This window comes from Silene latifolia, chromosome 8, assembly GCF_048544455.1.
Source record: "Silene latifolia isolate original U9 population chromosome 8, ASM4854445v1, whole genome shotgun sequence".
Taxonomy (NCBI): Eukaryota; Viridiplantae; Streptophyta; class Magnoliopsida; order Caryophyllales; family Caryophyllaceae; genus Silene; species Silene latifolia.
The window spans coordinates 19,425,898-19,436,409 of record NC_133533.1 but is presented as its reverse complement, the minus strand read 5'-3'; positions in this window follow the sequence as shown (position 1 = coordinate 19,436,409).

The window sequence follows — 10,512 nt, the reverse complement described above, 5'->3', positions numbered from 1 at the left end:
TAATCAACTCACCCTTGAATTATAAAAGATTATCATTTTGTGATAGTCTGTTATGTTGCATGCCAACTTTTGAAACTCTCTATCTCTGGCTGATACGAGTTCATGGTTGTGGCCACTGTGGAATCTGTCAATTCTTAATTCCCCATTCATCATGAATAGCTTAATCCTTGCTTTGCAGCCAACGCGCCTGACTTTGTGTCTCCTACCTGAGTCCTGGCGGCCACTACACTCCAATTGTCCCTTATGTTTGAACCCCTCCCGGTTGCAAACCAACAGTTTAGATTTGATTTCCCCTCCACGCCATCTCTTAGTCGTGTACTTACGCACATCAAAACCACAAGCAACATCATAAATTCTATAAAATGTCATTGCTTCCTCTATTTCCAGAAATTCCTGACAAACATAGAGGGTGAACTTAGCTTCAACGTCTTTGCAAAATTCTTCTTCGTTCGGCTTTCGTTTTTCATTGTGCTCAATATTATCTGACAATAGTGTAATTATTATCAATTGTTTTCATAACAACTTAAAGTACCCCATATATTTGTTAAAATTATATCTTTCTTAAAATTACACTTTTTGTTGTTATCATTACACTTTTGTCTGTTAGAATTATACTTTATACTATTACAATTACAGTTTAAAAACTTACAGCTTTTCTGTTACAATAAACTCTTTGGTTGTTAAAATTACACTTTTGTCTGTTACAATTACACTTGTTACTATTAGAATTACAGTTTAAAAACTTACAGATTTTGTCTTTTACAATAACACTTTTACTGGTCAAAATTACACGTTTCTCTGTTAAAATTATACGTTTTCCTATTCGAATTACTGTTTACAAATTTAGAACTTTTGTCTGTTATAATAACAATTTTAGCTGTTAAAATTACACTTTTATCTGTTAGAATTATACTTTCTACTATTACAATTACACTTTAAAAACTTATAGCTTTTCTGTTACAATAAACCCTTTGGTAGTTAAAATTACACTTTTGTCTGTTACAATTATACTTGTTATTATTAGAATTACAGTTTAAAAACTTACAGATTTTGTCTGTTACAATAAACTTTTACTGGTCAAAATTACACGTTTCTCTGTTAAAATTATACGTTTTCTTATTAGAATTCTCACAAATTTAGAACTTTTGTCATTATAATAACAATTTTAGTCGTTAAAATTACACTTTTATCTGTTATAATTACAATTTTTACAATTTCAATTAAAGGTACAAATATTACACTTTTGAATTTCAAATCTACCATAATAATTACAAAAATACTTTCGTTGCTTTAAATCACACCATTTGTAGTTAAAATTACATTTACGACCATTATAATTAGACTTTTTAATGTTACTGTTACACTTTATTCGTCTTCTTACAGTCACGTTGCAGTTACTATATTCACTGTTACAAATAAGAAACTGAACCAAAGTTGGCTGGTGTGAGTGGTAAGGGCTCTCATCTCTTAAACAAGTGGTCAGGGGTTCGATTCCTGACTCTTGCGAATGAAAAGGCCAAACTTGGGAGGGGTCAACCCATTAAATTGCCTTTAGTACCCCGAAAGAGATTGCTCCAGCTGTCGGTAGGGGATACTCCTGGTCAACACCAAAAAAAAAAAACAAATAAGAAACTGAAATATGATGTTGAACTCTACCAGATAAATAACTCCAACGTCGAAAAGTTTTAACTTCTTATTCACAGAGTTGATGTTGAACTCTATAATGATGGAGTTCATGTTAAAAGAGTGGATTTACATATTTCAAATAATAAAAAACAAGCTTCAAAAATAACCTAAAATACACTTCCTCCTCATATTTCAGCAACTGTTCATATTTAACCTAATGTTTTGATAAAAAAAATGATATATAACCTAACTTTGAATGAAGAAAATAAATAAACAATCCAAAAATTACCATGGCCAAATGGAATCATTTGCAAATCCGTCATTTTTGACGTTGGACGTTGGTCTTGTTGTTTGTTTCTGAGAATGGATGATAATAAAGGAAGATGACAAAGGAAGATGATAAATGAAGAAAGTAGGATTTGCTCTAAATTATCGCCAGGAAGATGAGTTTTTTTTTCAAATTGTGTTTTGGTGGAGTTTGTTTAGAATTGTGTTGAGGAAGGTTGTTGAATGATTATGCATGTGTTTGTGTGTGCACAGCGGGTAATAGGCAATAGTACTGACACACACATCCTCTCTCCTCCTCAACCTATTTCCTTTTTTTTCACACTTATAGTGGGATTAAAGTAGGCAAATTTCCACTCTTCATTCTCCTAATCCAAGCGCCCTAATAAAGACTTAGGGACTCAAAAGATATTAAGGACTTAGGAGAACTTGTCACTATATATATATATATATATATATATATATATATATATATATATATATAGAGAGAGAGAGAGAGAGAGAGATAGGTTCAGGTAAGTCCTTGATTTTGGTTGAGTCCCTAAGTCCTATTCTCACCACACATTTTTGGAGTGTAACTCTCTTTGCATTATGAGTGTAATTTTATTCATTTAATGACTTTTGAGTGTAATTTTAACTTTTAGAGTGTAACTTCAACCTTTTCAAGCCATTTTATTCACAAAAAATTTAATTTATGTTATAAAAATGTAATTTTAAATAAATAAATTTGAATTTATGTAATTTTAGAAGTGTAACTTTACTGCCCGACAAGTGTAACTTTAGTCGTTTTAGGTGTAACTTTAGTCTTAAAATGGTTTATATGTATAAATTTTAATTTATACATTTTTACGAGTGTAATTTTACCCTTTTCAAGTGTAACTTTAGTCGTTGAACTCGTAACTTTAGTTGTATAGTGGTTTGTATGTAAAAATTTAAATTAATATACTTTAATATTGTAACTTTAGTCCTTTTAAGTGTAACTTTTGTCCTTCAAGAGTGTAACTATAGTCCGGAGGTGGTAACTTTAGTAAATAGAAATGTAATTTTATTGTATTACGAGTGTAATTCTAGTCGTTGAATATGTAACTTTAATACTCGGAAGTGTAACTTTAAACTAATTCTTTCATCAACCGCCACCACCATCCTACCACCTCCTACCTCACCACAGCACCACCACCCCAATTCCACCACCAAACCAACAACACCACCAACAACTTAATCTCAGATCTGAAAAGAAAAAAAAAACAAGAGAGGGAGGCGGCAAACACCACCACGCACCACAACATCATCCCCATCCCTTTTCCCCACCGCGGCACCACCATAAAAAAAATCAAAAAAAAAAAAAAAAAAAAAAAAAAAAAAAAAAAAAAATCACAAATCTGAAAAACTCAGATCCAACCCATCACAAAAATAACAAAATGAAAGAGCTCATATTTTTGATATAATTTTTGAAACAAAAATGAAAGATCTCATATTTTTAATTGTAGATCTGAAAATTTGGAAAAAAAAAAGAGAAAGGGAGATAGAAAGAGGAAGCAGTGGGGTGATGCCGAGGGAGGAGGAATAGGCGTGGCAGGGGCGGCATGGCTGAGGAGGCGGCATGGCAGGGGCGGCAGCGTGGCAGGGGGCGGCGACGTGGCAGGGGGCGGCGACGTGGCAGGGGGGTCGGCGTGGCAGGGGGCGGCGGGAGTTAGAGAAAGGAGAAAGTGAGTCGGTGGGGTGGTGGCAGGCAGCCGGCCGGAGAGGGAGGTGGTGGTAGTTGTTGGGAGAGGAGAGATTTAGGGTTGGTAGAGAGGTGAGTGTTTAAAGAGAGAGGATGAGTGAGAAAGAGGGAGGAAGAAAATGAGTAAAAGAGTTAGGGTTTTTTCTTTTTATAGGTTTAATTTAGTCCACATATTTTGTTATAATCTGAGCCATCCATTTACTTTCTTAGATCTAATCTCAGCCCTTTATTTTTTTCATCCAAAGGCTTAGATGAGGACTTATGGACTCAACCAAAATAGGTGGACTTACATACATGATCCTATCTATATATATATATATATATATATATATATATATATATATATATATATATATATATATATATATATATATATATATATATATATATATAGAATTAGGTTCAACTAAGTCCACTTAGTTTAGATGAGTCCATGAGTCCTCATCTAAGCCCTTAGATGAATCCTAACGAGCACGAGATTAAAATCAAAAAACACATCAACCCACCCAATTGCATTAATATTTCCCAATTTCCAATCTTCTATTCATTTCCCAATGCCCATATTCCTGTTCATTTTCCAATCTTGTTCTCGTTCCTTATTCACTCTCATCGTCACATATTCAATCAACCTCAACTCTCTCTCATACCCACCAAACATCCTAGATGCCGACAACCACGCCTCTTCACACCGGTTCTCTTTCTCATCTCATGTCACCTTCCCCACAACTTTAAACTCCAACATCTTTATCCTCTTGCATCTCCAAACCATCGCAACTCAGCGCCATCTGCAAAATTGTCGGAGCATGCCGCTCCGTTTTATCATCTACAATGGCTTTTGTAATTTTCCTTCATTTCATTACTTGTTGCTATTGATTTATTTAGTTGTTGGGTTTTGTATCTAGATATTTGTTAGTATGAGTTGTTTTTTCTCAGTTTAGATCTTATTACAAACACACGTCAATAGTTTGATTTTTCGGCCGGTGTGATTATCTCGCTGATGTGATTTCATCTTAAATATTCGATTTGTGTCTAATTTGTGATTTTATAGCTCCAAAATTAAGTTTCTAAGCAAATAAAAAGAGGCGTCTAATCCGTTCAAGATGTATCTATGCAATTGATTCTTGATTTTCTTTATGTTGTTATTGTGCTTACAACTTGTTTGATGGAGTAAATTTTAGGCTAAATTTTGCGTCTGAATTATGCTTACAACTTGTTTGATGACATTTCCCAAAGAAAAAATCAACTTAAAGTAATTAAGTTGGGTGGATTACTTATTATGAACTAATACAATAAAATTATGGGTTTCTCAAGATTTAGTTGTTTATGATTTTTGTTGCCTTTTCCGACTATTATACTTGTATATGTCAATGTCACCCTCATAGCATAACATATGCATAACTGATGTTTGAATATCATTTTTTCTTTCTTTCTTGTTTCTTAGATGGCTGGTGAAGTGACAGTTGCAGAAGTTGTTGTTGCTTCCATTCCCTCGAAAGTGGTGAAATTGAAACAGTTTCATTTTTTAATGTAACAAGTACTTATTATGTTCACCATGATTCATATGTTATGCTATGAGGGTGCGCCTTTTGAGCACGAAGACCTTGATGGAAAGGTTGAGCGGCGTTATCTGATTATCGAACTAGCAGCTACTCTGGTATTAGCTGATATGAGCAGAATCAGAGGAGAAGTTTTGGAGAAGGTGAAGAAATTTGTAGACCAAAAAGAAGGCTTATAGGAAGTCGTATATGCTAGGCGCAAACTTTTGAAGACTTTGCCTAAAAACAAACATTAATTCGTCTCTTATGATGTAACAAGTAGTTATTATGTTTTAGTTTTTAATGTATCGATTGATAAGGGAATTTCCCAGTGACTATTGATGTATCTCAATACTCATATATGAGTTTCCAAACCTTAAGCATGAGTTTTGAAACTTTATTTCACATATCTGGTAACTTGAATACTCATTCATGTTTTGTATTGGTAACCTTATGCCTGACTTTTGAAACATTAGGCCACATTTCTGAAACATTAATTCAAAGCTTGTATAATTAAAAACCTCAAACCTTTTCTTCTACATAATTCGTTTTTGTAAATTTAAGAGTGAGTTTTGAAACTTTAATTCACATATTGGTGAACTTTAGTACTCATCCTTTTTTTGCTAACTACTTGAGTTTTAAAACTTTAATCCAAAGTTTTGAAACCTTAAGACTTGAATTTCGAAACTTTAACCCTGAATTTTGAAACTTTAACCCTGAATTTCGAAAATTTAAGCCAAACTTTTAGAACTTTAAGAAACTTTAACCCCGAATTTCGAAACTTTAAGCCAAACTTTCGAAACTTTAAGACTTGATTTTTGAAACTTTAACCCTGTATTTCGAAACTTTAAGCCAAACTTTTTAAACTTTAAGACTTGATTTTTGAAACTTTAACCTTGAATTTTGGAACTTTAAGCGTGAACTTTCGAAACATTAAGCTTGAATTTGGAAACTTTAAACATGACTTTTGAAACTTTAAGCCTTAATTTTGAAACATTAATTCAAAACTTGTATAATTATAAACTCAAACCTTTTCTTCTACATAATTTGTTTTGGTAACTATATGAGTGACTTCAATTTTGAAACTTTAAGCCTAACTTTTGAAACTTTAATACTTTATTTTGAAAGTTTTAATTCATAACTCCATAACTTCAGGCCTCAAACCTGTCCTTGAAAATATTTTGATTTGGTAACTTTAAGAGCTACTTTTGAAACTTTAATGAACACACACTGTAACTTCTAGATATTTTGTTCTACTAACTTTAAGAGTTACTTTTGGGAACTTTGAGCCTCACTTTCGAAACTTTAACGCTGACTTTCGAAACTTTTAATTTGTTTCACAACTTGTTAATCTGTAGAACATTTTTGTTATCTAACTTTAGCAATGACATTTGAAACTTCAATGCTAACTTTTGACACTTCAATTCTGTCACACCCAAACTGGCATAATAGGTTTCAATGTTTAAAACCTGAATAATTGATAAGTAATACACACAAACTGATGAATAATACAAAACAAATGGAGTTTTAGTTGTTTCTACCAAACACAAAATGATAAAGTTCCTTTACTCAGTACAATAACCATGTTCCTACTCTTCTTATTCCTCCTCCTCTTCTTCTTCACTTGATTCTGCAAGTGGTGGTGGGCGCTCTCCAAACGGGTTAGGGCAGTTCTTTGTTGTGTACCTACGCACATCGAACCTAATACCAAGTGCGTAAACCTGATAAAAATTAATAGCTTCCTGAATATCCCCAAACTGCATACCCACATATGTAAAAATATCCTCTACTTGCCGACACAATTACTCCTCGGTTACACATACTATTGGTGTACCATCATCTGTAACAAATCAATCAATCAGTACCATAAAAACAAATACACGAACTTCACCCTTAACAATTAAACATCTAATTTGTTAAACTTTAATTCAGTCACTTCGAAAGTACTTTGCAAAACTTTGATTCATAAGATATAAAACTTTAAACTGCCCTCATATAAAGCATGTTTATAGAAAGTATTTTTTGAAACTTCAATAGGATTTTTTGAAACCTTATACTACACTTCCTGAAACTTAACTTTCAGTGTTGTACCTTCAATACAATTGACGTACTCATGAAACACAGATAAAAAAAGAAATCTGAAATTTAACTTTAAAACTTTATTATTTGATAATTTTAACACGGATTTCTGAAACTTTAATACACATCCAAAACTTTAACTAAAACAAATAAAACAGAGTTTGTCCTGCGAAACCTACCTCGCTCACTCCATAACTAAGCATGCAAAGAAATCAATTGATAGACACAGAAAAAAAAATTGTGGAATAAAAAATTGAATCATCAACAACTGCAACTTCAAGTTCATACATACAATCATATAGCTTTTAGAATGGGTAAAACATTTTAACAACTATCAAAGTTACATCTCAGTAACTGCAAGTTATACACTAATACAATATCAAATTTCATACTCATCCATATTCAACCATATTAATCAATAATTTACAGTCTATTAAAATCAGAAAAATAGCGCAAAAAATTTCGAAATATTATCAAAAGAATGACTAAGGTACGAGAAAACAACTTACCAATGTTAACAGCTTCAATCTCCATATTATCCTTGAATTTTTTGAGAGATAAAATTACTAGATGAAGTGGAAGAAAATGGAAAGACAAATGTCGATAAAAAATATGGATGAGAATCGTTAAAGATGAAGATGGAAAAAGAAAAACAGAGAGAAAGGAAGAAGAAAGGTTATGCGTAAAACAAAAAAAGAGAGAGGTATATGGTTGTAATTATGATTCCTATGTAATCAGTATTGGGAGTCTAAAAGTGTTTTCCATATCACTAACTAATTGTTTTTCTTTTTTTTCCTACTTAAAAAGAGATTAATCCCAGCCATTAATTTTCCCTAATCCAATGGCAAAGATAAGGACTTAGGGACTTTCATATATAGGTGGACTCATTTGAACTCCACTCTATATATATATATATATGTATATATATATATATATATATAGAAGAGATCATGTAAGTCCATGTATATGTATTGAGTCCATAAGTTCTATTATGAGCCATTGGATGGAGGGAGATGGAGGGATGAGATGAACTCACCAAAAGGTGGTTAAAAGCCTAATTAACACACTTCACTAATCCACCTAATTAAACACTAATTTGCTATATATTTGTTTCAACTCACTCATTTCTCTCTCATCTCACACATTTCACCCCCCTCGTCTCTAAAACCCCAAAAAATAAAAAAACCTAAAAAATCCAAATAAATAAAAAAACCCAAAAAAAAATCCAAATAAATCAAAAAACCCAAAAAAATAAAAAATCCAATTAAATCAAAATCTTTTTTCCTTATACTGTAGGGTTATATCCGTATAATACCCTATAAAATTAGGACTATAACGCAAATTTTATACGTGATATATTGTCATAAACGAAAACAACAAAGAGACGATAAAGATTAAGAATTAACCTTCGGTCCTAGTGCAAATTGGCAATGAGAGATCAAAGTAGATTTCCTCCTAAATGATGCACTCAAGATCGTCTGAGAAATGCCCTTGTGCTAGAATGAATCCTCTAATTGTCTTGCAATATTGAGAGGATTATTTTGTGAGTTTTCTTTTAGATGTGAGATCTAAAGTTTTGAGAGGAAAAATGTCTCTCAAAACCCTAAAATTTTTGTCAAAAATGAATTAGGTTGCAAAAGAGAGAAAATCCTCTCTTTTGTCCTCACTTGGCCGGCCAGACCGTGGGCTCTCTTGGGAAGTGGGCTTCCACTTCCTTTTAGTTTTAGCTCATGGTCCGGTTCGTAAATTGCTAAAATGTATATGACGCGGTTTAGTTATAAATTGTCATCGGTTATCGGTTATTAAAGCATCAACTAATAACACGGATTAGTTGAATTATTAATACATGTCCGACAAAGACAATATCGTATAATTAATTCATTCAATATACATTAATCAAATATAAATCGCTTTATATTTAATTTACGAATTAACCGCTTAATTCGTCTTAGCCATTTTTATTTAATCCGTATTAAATAAAATATCTCAACATCACATTTTGACTAATTATTAGTCAAATAACTCGGACTAACTGGTTAGTCAAATTTGGCATCAATATGACTGTATTTTCATACCGTCACATCTCTCAAACGTATCCTATAGGTGTGACTTTTAGGGACCAGTTGATCACCGCCATCTGTATGACAATAACGTCAAACTTATCTAGCAAGCCAACCGTTATTGATAAACGTGGACCAACTGATTACAATACAAAAGTATACCCTTTGATCCTTTTAGAGATTTATAAGTCCTTGCACTAATCAGAAAGGACACCAGCCCAACAAGCTCCCACTTGTCCGTACAAGTGTATGTGCAATGACGTTATCCGCACAAACCGGGAGGACACGGCTCAACAAACTCCCACTTGTCCGTACAAGTGTATGTGCGATAACCGATTCTCATATTCATTTAAAATTTCTCCCACTCAATGTAAAACAATTTGCAGATCCGGATCCGCAAAGGTCGTATCTTACAATCGATCTGTATCAAGAGTGGTTTCCCCGACTAGAGAGTAACTTAACTGATAAAACGAATTCGTATTCGAGCATGGCCATGCATTTCAGTTACAGCTCCTCGAGTGGCCCTGAGAAATATCGAGTACCTGATAAAGGCTGAATATTTCCTTCAACTCGAACTCCTTCCGATCTAAGCACAGCATGAAATGACCCAGAAACAACCTACTTGGCCCCCTGTTACGGATGACCGTGAGAAAGAAACCAAAGTTACCCAAAATCTGTCTTAGTCTCAAGAGACAATCGATAGTCAAAAGAATCGACTCTTAGGATCACCATGGAGGTCCTATCCACGACCGGGCACCGAATGTTATAAAACATTTAGGACTCCACGTTGATGTCACAATTGTGTCCTACGAGATATCCGTATAACCCGCTTCGTGATTGGTCACAACCGGTTGACTTATGGCTCGTTGAACCCACCATCAACCAACGTCACAAAATAATTACCTTGAGTTATCAGCTCACGTGGGCAATTAAGGACCAAAAATATAATGTTTGTTCAGTTCACTTTGTGGTGTTCAAAATTTGTCGTACAAATCCACATGAAAAACAAAATATATAAAATATCAAAACGATGATGTCGTATAGAGTACAAAAGAGAATGAATCTAATCCATAAAAGAGTACTACAACTTAGGAACACGTTTAATTCTCATGGAATTAACATGCCCTTCATGCTTATCTTGTCGTAATGGTTTAGTGAGAGGATCTCGCTATGTTATCATCTCAGAGCAATCTTTTCTATCACT